This window comes from Dermacentor albipictus, chromosome 3 (genome assembly GCF_038994185.2).
Source record: "Dermacentor albipictus isolate Rhodes 1998 colony chromosome 3, USDA_Dalb.pri_finalv2, whole genome shotgun sequence".
In the NCBI taxonomy this organism is placed as follows: Eukaryota; Metazoa; Arthropoda; class Arachnida; order Ixodida; family Ixodidae; genus Dermacentor; species Dermacentor albipictus.
The window spans coordinates 151,484,533-151,504,534 of NC_091823.1; the positions used below are offsets into that span (position 1 = coordinate 151,484,533).

A 20,002-nucleotide genomic window follows, 5' to 3' on the forward strand; every position below is an offset into this window, starting at 1 on the left:
TCTACTTTTCTTAATTACGTAGTTCACAGTTAAGCCGGAAATAGTGTGGAATTCCAGCCTACTTTCGATACATGGGCTTCTACGGGAGCGAAACGGAGACCTCCATGTTTGCCCACTAGAATGAAACTGTAGTCCTTGCAAGTTTCATTCAGCTAATTAACTTGGAAGGGCGCACAATCGCAAAATATTGTTACGGTGAAGTGAAGGAAGAAGTTGAATTGGACTAGAGAAAGACGAAGTCTAGCAGTTGCCTGAACGCCATATCTATCATTTGTAAATATACGTCATTTTACACTCGTGGGCCTGCTTTCTTCCCGCAACATTTTGGTGGAAGGTGCGGGGTACAACCACAGAACTTCGCAGCGGACGTCATCTACCTGCTGCAACAATGGCAAATCAACCAACACAAGCGACAGCGCCTCGGCAGCCCGTGCTAACGGTCATCCTCACTTACCCACGGGACCCGGGAACATTTTGTGGCACGGACAACGCCGACGTCGAGGACTGGCTTACGATGTACGAGCGAGTTTGCGACAAGAACAGGTGGGATGCTACAATGATGCATGAAAACGTAATATTTTATCTGAGGGGAACCGCGAAGCAATGGTATGACACACATGAAGCTGACCTAACGATCTGGGATGTCTGCAAAGAAAAAATGCGAGACCTGTTTGGCAGACCTGTCGGTCGTCAGCTGGCAGCAAAAAAAGAACTTGCGTTCCGCGCTCAGACGTCCACAGAATCCTATGTCGTGTACATACAGGATGTGCTGGCCCTCTGTCGCAAGGCTGATGCCAACATGACCGAGGCAGACAAGATTGGCCATATATTGAAAGGTATTGCAGACGATGCCTTCAATCTCTTGATGCGTAAGGATTGTGCCACAGTGGATGCAAATATTAAGGAGTGCCGGCGCTTCGAACAAGCGAAGGGCCGCCGCGTCACTCAAACTTTCGACCGGTTGCCCAATACCGCCGCGACATCTTCTTGCGAAGATCCGCCGCGGTTCGTTCAGCCCACAGGACCGGAAGAAATAACGCGCATCGTTCGCCGTGAGCTTGAGGCCATGGCCCCGGCTCCAGTTTGTACAGACTGTCGGGAAAGCGTAGCCGTTATCTCCCTTATACAAGCGGTCGTTCGGGAGGAAATAGCAAGTTTGGGCATTCCATCTCTCTGCTCGGTCCGCCATATAAACACCTACCAAATTTCTCCGAACGCTCGCTCCCAGACGCAAAGTTTTCCACCACTCCGTCGCAACCCAGCTGAATGGCGCACAGCGGATGACAAACCCATCTGTTTTAATTGTTTCGGTATTGGACACATCGCCCGTCATTGCCGCAACCACTGGTCGCCGCCTCCTCGGTGGTCGTCTCCGTGTCACTACCGCCAAGTACCAGACAGTCGTACTTTCTCGCCCTATACGCCGACTAGGAACATCAATGCCGACAGTGCTCCACCAAGATCCAGCCGCTCCCCGTCTCCACAAGGTCGTAGACCCCGTTCGCCTCTCGTTCACCACTCTTCGACCCCTTCTGTGACCGGTCGCTTCGCTTCGGGAAACTAGGCAGTGCAGCTCCCGGAGGTGAAGTTGCAACTCCGACCCGGCCCACAAATCCACTGTTGACCCTGCCTACATGTGGAAACCTACTGGACATTTAAGTTGATGGCGTTCCTGTTACCTCTCTCGTTGATACACGAACGCAGCTTTCAGTTATGAGTACTGCTCTCCGCCGATGGCTCAAAAAGGTTCTGACCCCCGCCGTACCCTGCACCGAGCGAGTCGCCGATGGGAGTACGTCACCTGTCCTTGGAATGTGCACAGCACGTGCGACCATTGGCGGCCATTATACCGTTGTTGTATTCATCGTCCTTGAACACTGTCTACACGACCTAATTCTCGGCCTCGACTGCCTTTCGAAACACTCTGCCCAAATTAACTGCTCCGCAGGTGTTGTACAGTTGGACCTGCCGCTTCCTGCCGACGCAACCACTTGTGCTCCACAACCCTTATGTTCTGCTGAATCTGCCAGGCTGTCTCCACAGGCGGCTACAAATGCCCTCCTGACACCCTGTCCTCCCGTACCTGATGGCGAGTACGTCGTGTTGCCGCTTACTGACGTGGTTTTGTTGCATAATATTGCCCTACCGAGCACCTTAATTCGGATCCGCGAAAACTGCGCTCGCGTGCCCATCTTCAATTTTGGGTTTTCATCACATGTGTTGCCACAAGGTATCGCCATAGCGCATATCACTCCTTTGGAAGAATTTCGGATATTTTTTTTTTGACCTCTGAATCCTTCCTCAGTACGAACGGACCTTTCTCATCCACTCCTTCGTACTCGACGCCTGCGGACGATGTTTCTAAGATGATCGCCCCCCGACATTCCTCCGAGCAAACAACAGCTCTTCGCCACCTCCTGTCATCTTATCGGGACATCTTTGATTTGGACGACCGTCCGCTTGGCCAGACATCTGTTGTCACGCATCGCATCAACACCGGTGACGCCAGCCCCATTCATAGGCGGCCATATCGTGTCTCGGCAACAGAAAGGGTCATCATACAGAAAGAGGTAGACAGGATGATGGACAAGGACATCATTGAACCTTCCAGTAGCCCGTGGGCATCACCGGTTGTCTTAGTAAAGAAAAAAGACAACTCGTGGCGCTTCTGCGTTGACTACCGTCAACTCAACCAGTTAACAAAGAAGGATGTTTATCCCCTGCCTCGCATTGATGACGCTCTTGACTGCCTTCACGGATCCCAATACTTTTCATCAATTGACCTCCGCTCCGGCTATTGGCAGATTAGCGTCGATGAGAAGAACCGCGAGAAAACCGCCTTCGTCACACCGGATGGTCTGTACCAATCTAAAGTCATGCCCTTTGGATTATGCAATGCGCCAGCTACATTCGAGCGCATGATGGACTCTCTCTTGCGCGGCTTGAAGTGGTCCACATGCCTGTGTTACCTCGACGATGTGATTGTGTTTTCGCCGAACTTTGAGAGCCACCTGCGGCGCCTCACAACCATACTCTCCGTGTTTCGCAGGGCTGCCCTTCAGCTAAACTCCTCCAAGTGCCATTTCGGTTGCCGTGAAATTAACATGCTTGGTCATCTCGTAAACGCCGCCGGAATCCAACCTGATCCACAGAAAGTTCACGCCGTGCGAAATTTTCCTGTACCTTGTTCAACGAACGATGTCCGTAGTTTTCTAGGCTTATGCTCTTATTTCCGGCGATTTGTGAAAAATTCTGCCGACATCGCTCACCCTCTCACTGACCTTCTTAAGAAAGACGCCTTTTTCTCTTGGGGACCACTACAGAAGAAAGCCTTCTCTACCCTGATTGAGAGGCTTACAACTTCCCCGATTCTCTCACACTTTGGCCCTTCTGCGCCCACTGAAGTACGAACTGACGCGAGTGGTCATGGCATCGGCGATGTCCTCGCTCAGCGTCAACAGGGCCAAGACCGTGTGATCGCTTATCCTAGCCGCCTTCTTTCCACGCCCGAGCGAAATTACTCCATTACTGAGAGAAGATGTCTCGCGCTCGTATGGGCGGTCGCGAAATTTCGACTGTACTTTTTCGGTCGGAGCTTCTGCGTTGTAAGCGATCATCACGCCCTCTGCTGGCTCTCCTCTTTGAAGGACCCAAATGGACGACTTGCACGTTTGGCATTGCGCCTACAAGAATATGCATTTTCTATTATATAAGTCAGGACGCCTGCATGAAGACGCCGACTGCCTGTCCCGCAATCCCGTGGATCAACCGGACGATACCGATGCAGACTCGGACATCAGTGTTCTGTCCCTCTCGGGCTTCCTCCATATTGGCGATGAGCAGCGCAAGGATCCTGCTCTTCGAACACTTATGGAACGCCTAAGCTCCTCGCCCAATGACCCGTCCCTTCGGATGTTCACCTTGCGCGATGGAACTTTATACCGTCGCAGCGCTCGTCCTGACGGCCCGGAGCTCCTCCTAGTCGGCCCCAAGCACCTTCGACTCGCCGTGCTCCAGCAACTTCACGACGCTCCTACTGCTGGAGATCTGGCCGTCACTCGTACTTACGACCACCTGCGGCGCCGCTTCTTCTCGCCCGGCATTTATCTCTCTGTGCGCCGTTATGTCGCTTCTTGCGACCTGTGTCAGCGCCGGAAGACGCCTGCTATGCCTCCCGCTGTTTCGCTTCAACCAATTGATATACCTACAGAGCCCTTCTTCCGTGTGGCCCTTACAAAAAAAATTGTTGAAAGGTTATTGAAATATCATTGGTCAACGTCAACAAATGACCTTGAAAGATCATTGGCGAATTGTTGAAACATCATTGAGGAAATTGTTGACAAGTGTTGATAATTGGCCCGCGACAATTTGTCGAAACATCATTGTGGCCTCTCAATTTGAAAGATCGTTGGCATATCGTTGAAACTATGGTGTATTTCACTCTTGAAAGCCCATTGAAGCAGTGTTGAAGATGTGTTGTTTGTCAATGTTGAAAGCCCATTGAGGTATTGTTGAAATGTGTAGTTTGTCAATGTTGAAAGCCCATTGAAGCATTGTTGAAGCTCAAAATTGAAAGCCCATTGAGGTATTGTTGAAATGTGTTATTTGTCAATGTTGACAGCCCATTGAAGCATTGTTGCAAATGTGTTGAGCCTCAAAATTGAAAGCCCATTGAGGTATTGTTGAAATGTGTTGTTTGTCAATGTTGACAGCCCATTGAAGCATTGTTGCAGATGTGTTGAGCCTCAAAATTGAAAGCCCATGGAGGTATTGTTGAAATGTGTAGTTCGTCAATATTGAAAGCCCATGGAAGCATTGTTGCAGATCTGTTAAACATCAACACAAATTACGTTGAAAGCCCTTTATGCCCCACTGGTTATTTAGCAGTTTAAACCTGCACTTACCTTAAAATACTGCTGAGCTATGTTGCATATAATTACCTTTGATGTCACGGTGGCATGTCTGCTGTGAGAGGATAAGGATGAAATTTAAATACAGGCATTTTGTACCGCAGACCTCTGTCACCCTGGGCTCAAAAGCATGCTCCTAGATTGCCTGTAATAAACCATATCATAAAACTGCTAGCAGTACTGTTATGCCACTTTTTTCAATTGTCAGAGTGAATGGTCCTCCGAAAAATCAAGAGTGCTGAACTGATGCAGACAAAAACCATTTTTCTAGGTGAACTGTTTATTTGTAACCAAACATCTCTGTAAATGTACAACCCTTTGTAGTTTGAGATCAGAAACTTCTTAAAAACTATCGCACAGTACAAACTTCCTGCAGCTTGACACCATAACAAAATTGAATACTGAAGATGTAGTCAGTGTGGCTCTCAAGTAAAACACATTTCCCAAAAGAAATAAATTTAAAAAAATAAATGCCTAAATAAATAAATGTACAAGCAGACTGACATGACTGTAAATAAGAACACTCAAAAAAGGTACTTGCTTTCTCTATTAGGTAGCCAGTGGTACTATAACCATGGCACAATTTGCTTGTGCCCACAGCACTCAACTGAGACCTGATATGCAGGGTGGTTATCTTTAAGTTTCATGGAACTTATTGAAGACTGACTGTTGCAGCTAACATAATTCTAGATACAGAGTGCCAAACATTACTTGCATGAGAAACAAGACACCATAGTCAGCTGATTAACAAAAACTCAGTTCCTAATAAAGTTTTTACGAATTGTAGCCGGTAATTTTACAAGGTGTATGCACTTAGAATGAATTTCCAGAATGACACTAGTAACGAGACACATGCCATCAAACTGGCTGTAGAAATGCACTGCTATGCATCGAAGTACAAAAGTAACCGGAATGCCCTTGTATTTCTCTCACATTTATGGAAAAATATCGAAACTGGTGTCATCCTGGAAATTAATTTCAAGTGAATGTCTTGCAAACTCACTGGCTACAATTTGCAAACTGAAATATGTGCTGTGATGTTATAAGTGAATATAATAAATTTATGACAATCAGTTTAATGTTTCCATTTCTTGTGCTAGTAATGTCCACCTCTGAATAATCCAGCTCAAGAACAAGAATTATGCGACCTGGCAGACAACTTAAATATCTGTAAAACTGAGAAAGGATCACTGTACAATCCTTATTTGTTGGTTGAATGGTGTGTGCCAATTTCAGTAAACCTTACATACTTTTGAAACATGGCAATCACAATAAGTGATGCCTATGGGAGCAGTTTATTATGCCGCATTGCTGTTGCATTATCCAGTTGTGTTTTCTGCCATGATAACGTTGCTGCGCAGGTAATTCCATATCAAGCGACTTATTCATATTGACTGCTTCAGATTTTCATATGAAACAAAGACAGCTATTAGTGATGTGCTGGAATACAGCAAAGTTACTCCTTGTGCGAGTTCCATTTCAATTTTATTCGCTGCCACAAAAAATAACGAAAGAATTCAGAAGATATGGTTTTATGCAAACATGAAAGGCACATCATTGCCATTACTGGAGATGTTTTGTTGCATATTAAATTTAAGCCGACTTATACCTATTAATTTTACTCATGTATTTTAGATAGCAATAAACCATTTTTACAAAGGTATGTAAAATGCCGTTCTTACTGAACTCTGGAAATGGCACAGATGCACTTGCAGGTATGCAATTCCATGCCGAATCGACAAGCATTTTTTTCACACCGCACATAAATCTGAAACATTGCCATATGTTTACTAGAGTTCAAAGCTTGTTACCCACTTTTATTTATTTCTGCCAGATATTTTGTAGCATTTTAGGTGACAGTTTAGTTTTCCTGTTCAGCTGAGCTAGAGGCATCAAATGTCCTCTAGCTTTTCATTTTTTTTTCAAATGCTTCAAATACTTTTTTTTCAAATGCACATTGTATTGATCGAGGCCTTCAAATGGTGTGCGTGGAAATATGGTGAAGTGATGCAACTGCCAAAATAGCCAATTTTTCAAATATTTGCATACTTCAATTACTTTAGGCACCGGCAAAAATGAGTCAAATTGCAATCCGTTAGTTTTTTTTTCGTAAGAAAAAATTCACAGGACAGAAATTAAATACAGAATGGTAGCCCAAGTGACATAGTATAGCAGAAAAATATATGAAGCTCTGAAGGTTCAGCTGATCGCCTGTAAAAAAAAATTCTAATCTTTTGCAAGAAGCTTCATGTTCAAGGAAAAAACAGCCTTCGTGGTTGGCGAAAAAATGTGATACATTATTGGATAGCTCTACATGTCTGCTATGCATGTGTGAAGTTAAAAAAGTCATTTTTAAAAGCGAGAAATTCCTTTTTGAAATTTTGTCAGCACCGACTTTTCTCTGATGTGCGCACAGCTTGCTGGCCGGGAATGCAGACGACAAAGCTGGCTTCGTATGCACAGATGACAGATAAGCGGTGTTAGGGTCTGCATTTTATTGCTAAGGGACACATGCTCTAATGCAACGAGGCTTGTGTTTGGTGTGGGCCAGGTAAACCATACAGCCATTGCACATAAAAGATCAATACGAGGTCTGTTAGAAGAGTATCCGACCTTTGGCTGATGAAAAAAAACTGGCATAACTGAAGTGTTGGAAACCTAATCACCCTCAAAGTAGTCTCCTTGGGAATCCAGCCACTTCTCCCAGCGGTGCTGCCGTTGTTAGAAGCATTCCGAGAAGGCTTCTTTCCAAATGGACTTTAGCTCAGCTGTCGTTGCAGCCATAATGTCTTCTCTTGTCTGAAATCATGCTTGTTTCAATGGCCCCTTGATTTTGGGAAACGGCCAGAAGTTGCAGGCCGCCATATCAGGAGAGCAAGGAGCCTGTCGAACTACAGGAGTCTGGTTTTTCACCAAAAAATTCTGAATCAAGTGCGAGAAAAACATTGTCTTGAAGGATGTGCCAATTTCCTGTTGACAACTTCGGTGTCTTGCTCCATACAGCATCACATAGGCCATGGAGGACATCCCTGTAGTAGTCTTTAGTGATTGTTTGACCCTGTGGTGTGTATCCGTGGTGTACCACACTGCGGGAGTCAAAGAAAGCAGTCAGCAACACTTTGACGTTGCTGCACACTTAGCAGTCTTTGGTTGGTGACGTGGAATGCTTCCACTGTAACGACTGGGATTTGGTTTCCAGGTCGTAAACATACACCCAAGACTTGTCACAAGTGATTATGGTGTTCATGAAGTTGGGGTCACTGTTTGTGGAATCCAGCATGTCTGCGAGACTTCAACACAAAGTTGCTTTTGCTCCACCATGAGCAGCTTGTGAACGAATTTTGGCGCAACTCTCTTCATGGCCAAATCTTCGGTGATAATGGAATGTGGATAAAATGTGCTGATGCCCACCTCTTCCGCAATTTCTTGGATAGTTACACGACGGTCCCGCATCGCCACGGGGTTCACTTCGGCAATGACCTGGTCATTTCGGCATGTTGATGGCCGACTGGAGCGTGGCTCGCTCTCCACCGATGTGTGGCCGTCTTTAAACTGGTTGTACCACTCCATAATCTGTGTGCTGCTCATAGCACAGTCACTGAAAGCACTCTGAATCTTCCAGATGGTTTCCACTTGGCTGTCGCCCAGTTTCTGTCAAAATTTGATGCAGTAGCACTGCTCCAGTCGCTCTGCCATTTTCCTTGCGATAAAAAACCGACGAGAGCACCGTACTACCTCATTCAAACGCTGCGTCCCAGCAATTCACGCTATTGGCAGGTGGGAAAAAATTCATGCATGCGCACAAAGGTTCAAGGGCGGCTGATGAAAACGCGCTTGTTTCATATTCATCAGGTGTTCACAAAAAAAGGTCGAATACTTTTCTAACAGACCTCGTACGTAATAAATATGTGAGGGAATCCTGCAGTGCTAAAAGATATGTTTCATGCAGTTTAGAAAAAGAAATATCAGCTATTATGTAGACAGTAAATCTATAAAGAGCACTGATATTGTTCATACAAAGCATCCTAAAGGGCATGTCGCATTGCAATGCAACATAGAGGGAGCAGGACACTTTGTGCCCTGCTCCCTGAAGCCCAATGATGATGCAAGTAGAAAACACCTTCATAATTAAGACTGAAAACCTACATGAGTATGAACAAATTCTTGTGGTGTTGTTTGCTACCACTGTTTCAGAGCTGGAACATGCTCATCTACAAAAGCCATATGTGCCATGTTCAGTCTGATGTGGTCAGACACCATTGGCGACCACTTTTTGCGTTCATGTTAAAAAAATACGAGCTGAGACTGCAGCAGCAGCGCTTGACGTCACCTGCCTTCGTAATGATAAAAAAGGCAAGTCAGTTTATTGAGTAGTTCTTGTGGCTAATATATTAACAACCTTTCCTTGCTAGATGACATGGCTTCATATATTTATGCTACATTTATGCTGTATGTGTGATCCACAAAGGAACATTATAAAAAATACCTTATCGCACTAAAAGAATAATCACTTTTTGTTTCATGTCACATGCATAGCAGACATGTACGGCTGTGTAATGATGGGTGACATACTTTTGTGCCAACCACCAAAGCTAATTTTTTACCTTCAACACGATGCTTGCAAAAAATTTCAACGTTACAGTTTTTTTAGCTGATCAACTGAACCTCCAAGGCTTGAAATATTTTGCTGCTATCCCAAGTCAAGCAGACTGATTTTATATTCATTTTGTGCCTTCTGTATTTCCCTACGTTAGAAGAAAATTCAAACTGCAAATTTTGGCAGTCACACCACTTCAGTCTCTTGACATGAACACCACCTGAATATCTGGATCATACAATTTCCCTTTCAGAAGAAACGTGTATCAGTGGCTTCTAGCTTAGCTGGGCAAGAACAATAAATTTTTGCCAAAATTCAAAAAAAATTTTTGTGAAGGAAAATAAATGGGGAGCAAGAGTTCGGAGCTTCAACTATATCTGTGATGGCCAAAAAAACGCTGGTTGGTTGCCCTGGAATTACTTAAGAGTATGTATGAAAGCAAATTTTCTCAAAAATTTTCTCCTTGTACCTACTCAAAATCAAGCAAACTTGAAATGGTTTGCCATAATGGAACAGTTCTTGAGAAAATTGTTGGGTGGTTAGGCATGAAATGACTTAAGCTACTTAAAAAATATATTAATAAGGAAACACTATCCTTACTGGAACCTTATCAAAAACTAACATAAAAATGTAGTGAACTATAACAAAGCACAGCACTTGTATTCTGGATTGAGCAATCCAATGTGGGCTTCTCAGGATACTAGCATAATTAACATAAATAAAATTAACATAAAAATGTCAAGGCATAGGAAGGCACAACATTTGTATGCTCATTTGAGAAATCCAAATTGGGCCCTTCAGGAGACTAACATAAAACATAAAAATGTCGAGAGTTACAAAAGCACAACACTTGTGTTTTGGTTTGAGCTGTCCAACTTGGGCTCTTCAGAGGTGAAGGGGCAGGGTCCCATGCGAGAAGCGAGGCCAGAGTTCTTTACATAGGGCATGTTGGTACCAGGAAATTTGCGACACGTGAAGCCTGCAAAAACAAGCCAGAATAAGTTTTAAAAAGCAACTTCCACATGCAAAAGAATGGCATGCAATATGCCCTTGTTACAATGAAATTGATTTATGTATTTGTGTTGCTTTATTCCAATTTTCCATGGGTACAGCTTTACAGCATGACCATTTAAATTTATTTAGTGTGGCACAGGACTCCACTAAGTGTCAAATGCAGGAAAGGGCAAAGAGGAACAAAACACTGTAGCAATATAACTTTATGAATATCTTCAATGTCAAAGATGTGAACTTTGCTTGCTGATAAACAAAATGGTGAAAAAAATTCATGTCGTTCATAAATAAACCTGAACTGACAACTAAAATTATTTCTTGTAAGTTTCATAATTAAAATGTGCAGCACTTCACTGTGCTTTTCCATGCTCCAAATACAATAGTGTCATGTCACTATAATTGAGTGTAGCTTCATTTGATGTTAGGTTTCCTGAGTTCACATGCAATCGGAACGTACTTCTCGCCTTACAATGACTTAGGACTTTCCACATTAAAGAAGACGCTGCTTACAGCGAAGTATGTTTTCTTCCTCAACGACTGAATTACTGTTATAATGAGGATTCCGTGTAGTTGTGCGCCAAACTGCTTAGCATGACACATGCAGAATGTGACAGATACGAAGAAATGCTGTCTTTTAAGAGCTATATGCCATAGGACTGACTTCTTTAACCCTTTTAGGGTTCACTGCCATACATCTGTCACTGTGATGGAACGTTCTGAAAAAATTTGCCTTTTCAGAACAAAGTGTTGCCTAGCCTCCCACTGGAGGTGCTGCAACCTTCTGAGACTTCTAGAAAATATTCTTATAGTGCTGTCGCTCCTTGGGTTTCTCCCAAACTGATTTTTCACTTAGCTCCTTGGTGTCTGTCATTGCACTAATTTGGGAGTGCTGCCACAAGTTTCCGTAAGTTTCATTACAGAAAAAATTATGCTGCTTTATCCTGCATAAAACAATAAAACATGTAAAACTGCAAATACTGAAATGGTATTGCCACTTTATTGTTATTTTAAAAAATTATTTACCAGTTTATTTTCTCGGAAAGTCGCCCTGAAGAACTTAAATGTGCAATAACAATATTAAGGATGCGCGAAAAGTGATTTTTGAGACTGAACCGAATAATGCCAGAAGCAAATCAAATATTGGATAGCTTCTGAATAATGAACAGCTGATATCACAATTAATGTAAGATGAGGTTCACATATTAGTATTCTTAAAGTTAGCAAGTTTCTGTCATTGTTGTTATGAAGAGCTGTTTATTAAATGCACAAATGGAGCAGCAAAAAGTTTCTTCACATGCACAGGACTCTTCAGTAAGCATGAATGATTGCTGTACAGCCTCTAAAGTACAGCTACTTTAGTAACGTAGCCTGGTCTGCTATTCTTACAAGTTCTTACGTTTTACGTCTATACTATGTTATTGGAGGTGAAAATTTACCGTACTTTGGCTCAAATCTCATGTTTTATTGGTGTTTCGAAATATTAGAATAATACTCACATTTACAAATACTGACCATTCAAAGACTAAATTGAATAGGACACTATTCAAGTCGAAAGTTTTGAGTATGTGCACACTACAAAAGATATATAACTCCTAAATTAGAGGCATATTTCTCCCCAAAATGTGATCCTCACCGGGCTAAACAAGAGCGACAGAAAAGCCCATTCATCTTTTTGATAAATTTAAGCCCATAATCTACTTGGCAATGGTTCATAACCATGTTAACAGGTAGGTGAAGTAAGGAAGCAGGAAACAATTCTAACAATTTCAGAATGGGAGTAGTGGACATGTCCGATGGTCTGTAAGAAGCTTTATACATTAGGCCCCAAGAGCCTATTCTCCATGTATTGAAGTATATGAGGAAAAGCCACATAAATATTTTTTTCTTATCTTAGAATACAAAGTGATACAGTGCATGTTAATAAATACGAGTCATAGGTTAGGTGCTTAGAATAAGTAAGCATCCACTAAACATAGTACTGTTGACTGTGAAGCTGGCAACTCGGTCCCTGTTGTTTCTTTGATTGAAACTACCAAAAGAAAATTGCCACAACACTCAGGTTCCCTCCGCTGAAAGGTTGCTGTCTCGGATCACATGGACCTGCTTCAAGATAGGAGCAACTTTGATTTGATGTGGTCTGTTAAAATTGGTGAAACTACTGTTTCACATCTCAGAACATGGAGAGCTGTTTTGTTTTGATTTCTGCAATTTGGTGAACGTGCTCCTGCTCGAGCTGAGCAGTAACCACACTTGAGCATAGCTTCTCCGCAATTCGTGTATTAACACTTTCAGGCTACTTAACCATGTCCTCCATGCCAACAGATTTGGAGCGTGCTTCACAGACAACTATTCCTTGCAATGACAGCCAAGTAGCACTGCTAATGCACAAATGCAGCTCATTTTATTTGGTGGAGATGCTAAAAACTTTCGGCAGTGAAGGCAGCTTTTAAATTTGGAAGCATTTGAGTATGGCGGCATTAGGCACTCAAGATCATATGAACAGTCATTCCAAATGGTAGGCTATTGTAGCACACAACTGCACACACAGGCTACATGAAAGTCGTTTGTTATGCCAATGGCAAGTTCATAAATTTAGAAAAGAAATGTGAATGTAAAAATGCAACCGGAAAGGGTATATGGTACTTGCATATAACAGCACTGACCCTGGGGTCAAGAGCCTCTGTTGCCCCTTGGTGTTATTTCCAAAGCCCAAATGGCCCATGAGCTCCTCCTCTGTGAACACATGGTGAAGCAAGGCCCTTGCAAACTTTCGTGGTCCACCATGGCGGGCCATGGTAAGCTGGGCCAGGATAACCTTCTCAATGTGCACTCTTACAGCGTATGTGAACCTGCATGTTTAAGTAAATGTTAGCAAAACAGTTTTAAGCCTTTCAAGTACATTCACACAACAGCCCTACTGCAAATCAATTACAAAAGTACCTGTTGCAAATCTAAAATGCTAAACTTGACTTCTTACAAGCTTCTGATGCTGTCTGGATGCCCCATGTTTCACAAAAGCAATCCAGCACAAACAAGAAAAATAAACCAACGTATCCAAACATCTAGTACTTGAAAAAGGGGGGCACCAGCGAAACACAAATGACACGCACACAAGGAAACGGCATTAGACATGGACGGACATTGGGACGGACCAGCGTTCGTCCCTGTCTAACGCCTTTTCCATGTGTGCGCGTCCTTTGTTTTGCTGGTACCCCCCTTTTTCAAGTTCATCATGCACCAACTGGCCCAAGAGCTTGCGCTAATGCACATCTAGTACTATTTATTGTGATTACCATTCTTGGGATACTTCATATTTTCAGGTGTTTGTCTCGATTGTCCCATCCATTTGTGTGAATATGTAGCCATGGTCTAATGGGGAGATTGGGCTGCTATGTTTAGGGAAGAGTTCAATACCAACCGTTGGAACAGCTTGGGTGACTGGGTATGTGACCCTGGGCATATGCCACTTTTCAATGAATCTCTTTCACGCTATCTTGAGCATATGCTGCTGCTTGTGTTGGCAAGCAGCATTAGGAGCTCGAAGTGGGACATGATTGTCGATCATTACTAAGATTACCACTACACATCACGTTCGCTTGCTGTGCTCCAGAAGTAATGCGAGATTCCACTCCACTGTATGAAATGTACATAAGCCGCAAGGACAGTAAATTAAATAAATAAATTAAACCTCAATTAAATTAATCTACTCGCAAAGCACACGCTGCACAAGATCACGGAGTGAACTCAGAAGTTTGTGGACAGTCAGTTGATGTCCATGTCAAGGACCTCTAGGGAGGCTCGGTCATTTCCTCGACGTGCATCATCGTGCCGTCACACATTGTATTACAATTCTGTCTCGTACCACTAATAGTCATCACGTATCACAGAATTCAAAATATAAATAGACACTTATATCTACTGTTTATTTAATCTTTACGGAAAATACTTTGAGGATGAGTTTTTGCAGAGATCATGAATTCTACCGCTTAAAGGAGCACTAAAGTAAAATTAAATTAATTAAATTTTGGCGTTTTAAGTGCCAAAACGACAATCTGATGTTTAAGCTTGTTTCACATGCAAGCGATTCAGCGAATGGAGCGAACAGCGACGCGGCGCTGCAAAGCTTATCGCAAAGTTTCGTTTCATATGCATTGCCGCCGCGCATTTTCCGCTGCTGCGAATAGCAATGTTGCTGGCATAAAACACAGGACTTTCAGCCAGTTTCGGTTGTTTGCGACTACCAACATAAACATAGCTTTGTCTCTGCCTCTCAAACTTTTATTTTATAAATACATATCCTGCGCTTAGCAATTTAACAATTCGTTGAAAAGCTCTCTTGGCATGTTGCCTGTACCACGTGTACCAAGTAAATAAACATCATCCTATGCGCAGGCTTTCCAGCACTAATCCTCCGCTGGTCACGTGTCGAGGTGGGTCGTTCGGAAGCAGTGCTGCCGCTCTGCCGCTGCGATGAAATTTCAACTTGCCCAAACCTTGCCGCTCCCACCGTTGAAACTGATTTCTGCGGCGCGGCGGCAGGATTTGCAAGCATTTTCGCTTGCATGTGAAACAGGCTTTAAGCACGCCATAGTGGGGAACTCTGGATTAATTTTTACCAAATCAGGCTGCAAGGTACATGGGCAGTTTTGTATTTCACCTCCATCAAAATGCGGTTGTTTGATCATGTGACCTCGTGCTTAGCGGCGCTGTGCCAACACCCCTAAGCAACTATGGCAAGAAAGCACTAAAGAGAAAAATTATTTTAGATGTATCTGTAAATGACCTTCCTACAATTCAAGAGATTCACTCGTACCATGACAAGAGGGTGAGTAAATTGTAAAAGCAGCAAGAGGAAAGATTGGTGGCAGTGCTGCCTTGAAGTTACCACACCCGCTTGCTGTGACGTCATGGATGTTGATGTCTGTTCAGGTGCAGCAATTTTTTTTTACAAATAAAGATGTTCTTCATTGTATTCCAAAAACTTAAAATAAGAACCGTCAGGAACTTTTACTGAAACAATACAACCCAAGTTTGTAAAAATACTTGAAATGCACGATGTGACAATGAGATGTCAGCACGAAGATTTTGGGGCGATACTCAGAAAATTTAACGCTGAGCTTTATTTTCTCTAATAATCAAGCAATTACCAAGAAATTTACAGAAGTAGATATTTAAAACGATGCTTTATTTTAAATTCATTTAAGGTGTCATTAGTGTCCCCTTAATACAAAACAAGGAATGCACTTAGCTGCGTAATAGGTTAACATGCATCACTGGTTCTCATTAAGGTAGGATTATCAGTATAGCAATGGGCATGCACTGGCTACTCCAGAGGGGAGCCCTGCCACTTCCCCTCAACCTCCCAATTTCCAATTTTTTTTTATGAGCAGTGATGCAATTTCTGTATCCTAACGAGGCATAATGCCAAGGAGATTCATGCCATGCTGGCTACAGTATGTGGTGATCGGCACTTCACACCGTCCAGCTCGGCATCAATCTTTCTGGAATTTGGCCCTTGAAATGCAGAAAGCTTTGATCACTGCTCGGGGTGGTGCTGCTCTGGTTTGATACCTCTAGCAGTGCACTGCTGCATGACATAGGTAAAACTAGGAAGATGTGCACTCACGTAGACCACTAATGTCCACACTGTTTCTGAACACCTCTCCCATATCAGGCATATACCCTGAAGAAGGCAAATTCTATCTTTAATATGTTCACAAGTGACACTGAAATTCACTCCCAGTCCCGGTGCAGTTGCAGTCTTTCAGCTGAGTGCTTAAAGGCACCATGTCTCCTAATGAAGGCACTCTGCACCAATTGATCACTCGAGCAAATGCCTTGCAGTTGCATCAGCAATGTTGTTTTTTCTGCTTCCTGCAATACATTTTCACGGCATCACTGTATTTGATCATGGTGACGTTACAGAATGGATGGCCAAAGAATTCACCTTTAGCATTCCAGCTTGGGTGTCTCTCAGCTCATTTTGAATCTGAAAAAAGATGTCAGTATTAAAATGTGAAGCCACAATGCAGCAAAATCAACAATCAAAAGAGCTACATGGACCATTAGGCTGACATAAATAGACGGATACAAATGACTAGTCATTGAATACACTAAAGTGTGGCCGCTCTTGCCAATGGCAGTGTGAGCTTGTCAAATAATTTATTTCACATTCCTCTATTATTTTAAAAATTATTTCCATGCATCTACTGAACTGTTATGGCCACATATTAAAGGATGCTCCTTCATATAAAACCACAGTGTTGCATTCTTTTACTCCCCGTCTACCTGATGCTACTGAAGTTTTGCTTACTCTCAAAGAAAGAATTTCACAGAACTGCTCTTTCGACAATGCATTATTCCAAGCTTGTGGCAAAGCGTTGTCATTTAGTTCACAACTATGCGCTCCCCTTTCAATCTGTTCACTATTTAGTGCTCGGATTCAAAGCAAAAATAGCTTTTCGACATAACTAGCTACTTCTATGGTCACAAGAAACAATGCTAATTATTGATGTTTATGTTGCCGATAACGTATACATGCCGCCTCGAAACCCAGTGGGACGACAAAGCAGATATGCCAGGCATCTCGTTCCTCTACTGATTTTAAAATTTTGTTAAATCAATCACTTACTGAAGTGCGAAAAGCTGCAATTTCACGAAATTACGTTATTTTGAATGTTGTAGGACCTGGAGTGACATGAAATCTGCCTTTCCGTGAATGCTAAGAGCGCCTACGCGAAGCCGTTTGGGGCGAAGCACTCGATGGCGTCGAACGAAGATGAAAAAAGAAAGCTGAATGCGCGCGAACTGGTGGAAAACAAAACACACGCGGTTAGCAAGGCGTATAACTCGATGATTTCGCAGCACTCTGTGGCATCCCCCTCTATTGTATCTCACGTATCGCATAGAATCACATGTACACCCTTCAAATTCTTTATTATTATTGCGCGACAGCCTCCTCTGTGTTTTCCGATCGCGCGAACATCGGCCGCACGGCGTGTCAGATAGCAGCCTAGTCACTCGTTCCTGAAGGGAATTCAGCGCAACAGAATACACTTTCGCCGATCCCACCGCCCCACGCCGCTACAAGCTCGCTCCCACGTCTTGTACTAGCGTGGCGCAAACGAAATATCTTCCGATTACAGTACAGATCGGATGGTTTCACGTCGCAATGTTTTGCGCTCATTAATAAGGCTAACTCAATCGGTGCTCGAATACCGTATCAGAAATCATGGCGTACAACATGCCCTGTTTTAGCTGGCACCACATAGCTGCCTTACGTCACCACAAGCGGAGTGTAAAGTTAAACCAGGACAAAGCTCCATGTTATATACCACGAATCTAGTGCGGTACAACCAATTCTGGCAACGGAAGGATAGTGCTAGGAATGAAAACTAGAAAAGAGGCGCACGGAAAACACGCACAGGCGCTGAAATTCCTCTTCGTCCGCGCCGCAGGCGCGGACGAACAAGGGGAATTCGAAACACTAACTCACCTTTGATGTCGCTGAGTCGGAGGCGATCATGGCGATCTTCGAGGCAACAAGCCCATAAAAAGCGAGCAACACGCAGGAACATTCCAAAGATGTCACAGCGAAGCACACAAAGAACGCAGAAAACGCAGGAAGTTTTCACACAACCGGCATGCACGATCACGCCGGAATGCTACAAGCCTCAACAGCGCAAACGCGCAATCATACATGTACACTCATACAAATACACGCTTATATTATCATAAATTTTACCATTTGATAACAAATTCTTTGATGTCATGTTATTACAGAAAAATTGTAGCGCTTTGGAAGTGTATAAAAGTTTTTTGCTTCACTTCTTTGATGAACTACTTTCTTTGGCGCAGTAACGCAGTGCACCGGCCGGAGCTAATGGCATGCGCGGGAAAAGGCGCCAAATTCAAACGTCGCAAACGCCGTGCTAATGTTTCCGCGCACAGTTTTCGTCGTTTGTATTAAAAAAAAAAAGTAATGCGTGCCGCAACCATGCGAACTGAACTATTGACCACAAAAGTACAGAAACGTCGCTGTTTGTGCTTCTTATTTCGACGTCATGGCAAACTGCAGGCGGTCTGTCGTCCCATTCTTTAAACATTTGTGCGTGTGCTTCTGCGCTGTGCGAGTTGTCACCGAGAACGTATAGCAGCGCAGGTTGTGCTTGGTGGCCGAGCAGATTCCCAACACATTCGCCAGCACCCCGTCTAGGTCACAGAGAAGAATTTGGCCTCCAAGTGAAATATGAGCACCATGTTGTACATATCCGCCAAGCTTTTCGTTTCGTTCTGTAGCGCGCTAACGGGTAACATCTAAGCTAAATTACTCTGTAAAAACGATGTTCACTCCTTTCTCCGCCGCACCCGCCGTGGTGGCATAGCGGCTGAGGTGTTGCGCTACTAACCCGAGTGCTTGGAATCTAATGCCGGCGGCGGCGGCTGCATTTCGATGGTGCTGAAATGCAAAAACGCCCGCGTACTGTGCGTTTAACCTGCACCAAATTTGGTGCAGGTTAAAGGACCCCAGATGGTCAAAATAAATATGGAGTTTCTTACTACGGTGCGGCTCATAATCAAAGCGTGGTTTTGGCCCGTCAAACCCCAGACTTGAATTTTGTTAACGTTCCCCGCCACCTTGACCATATTTAACATGGAGGCATGCAATGCCGTTTCCTAACACTCAGCCAGGGCACTGGCCCCTTATAATGGACGCCGATAGAAATGCAGGATGCGTCCAATCATCGGTTGTTTATCACTGCTTGTAGCGACGTTTGTCTTCTCAAACTATATATATATATATATATATATATATATATATATATATATATATATATATATATATATATATATATATCATGCCCTCTATGACGACGCGACTAAATGCATGTGGCTCCCTTTGGTATGTAGCGTGTCGCGCTATTTCTATATATTGCTTAATTGGCTAATTAGTCAAGGATAATTAACCAACTTCTGAAGCAAGGAAGTTGCGAAGAAATTCCAATTAGAAAGTTGCAGAGCAGTTGGCAACACGTCCGAATAAACAGTTTCTGTCTTTTTATCTGTTAAGTATTAGTGTTTTCCAGCTTACTGCGGATGCTCGCAAAATACAAAAAGCACCACGTGACATGCCCGCCTGCGAGTCGTGATTGCACGGCTCCTAAGCCTTCTGCGCACAAACGAAAACATACCATTTAACCGGTGTGAACACCCGTCTGCTTATCGCCATCATGAACCGCAGCGAGGGAAGCACGCCCTTACAAAAAAAATTGTTGAAAGGTTATTGAAATATCATTGGTCAACGTCAACAAATGACCTTGAAAGATCATTGGCGAATTGTTGAAACATCATTGAGGAAATTGTTGACAAGTGTTGATAATTGGCCCGCGACATTTTGTCGAAACATCATTGTGGCCTCTCAATTTGAAAGATCGTTGGCATATCGTTGAAACTATGGTGTATTTCACTCTTGAAAGCCCATTGA

The 20,002-nt window shown here is 43.4% G+C and overlaps 1 protein-coding gene and 1 long non-coding RNA gene across 3 annotated transcripts in view; both read right to left on the reverse strand.

Moving 5' to 3' along the window:
- LOC139056980 (uncharacterized) overlaps positions 1–20,002 on the reverse strand; it is a 227,560-nt gene that overhangs the window by 183,104 nt on the left and 24,454 nt on the right. The gene's annotated exons all lie outside the window — the stretch shown is intronic.
- LOC139057627 (uncharacterized) lies at positions 5,173–18,194 on the reverse strand. The gene is made up of 4 exons (XR_011512943.1): positions 18,014–18,194; positions 16,466–16,507; positions 13,182–13,367; positions 5,173–10,486 (listed from the first exon to the last, which is right to left on the reverse strand). It is a non-coding gene; the product is annotated as an uncharacterized lncRNA (long non-coding RNA).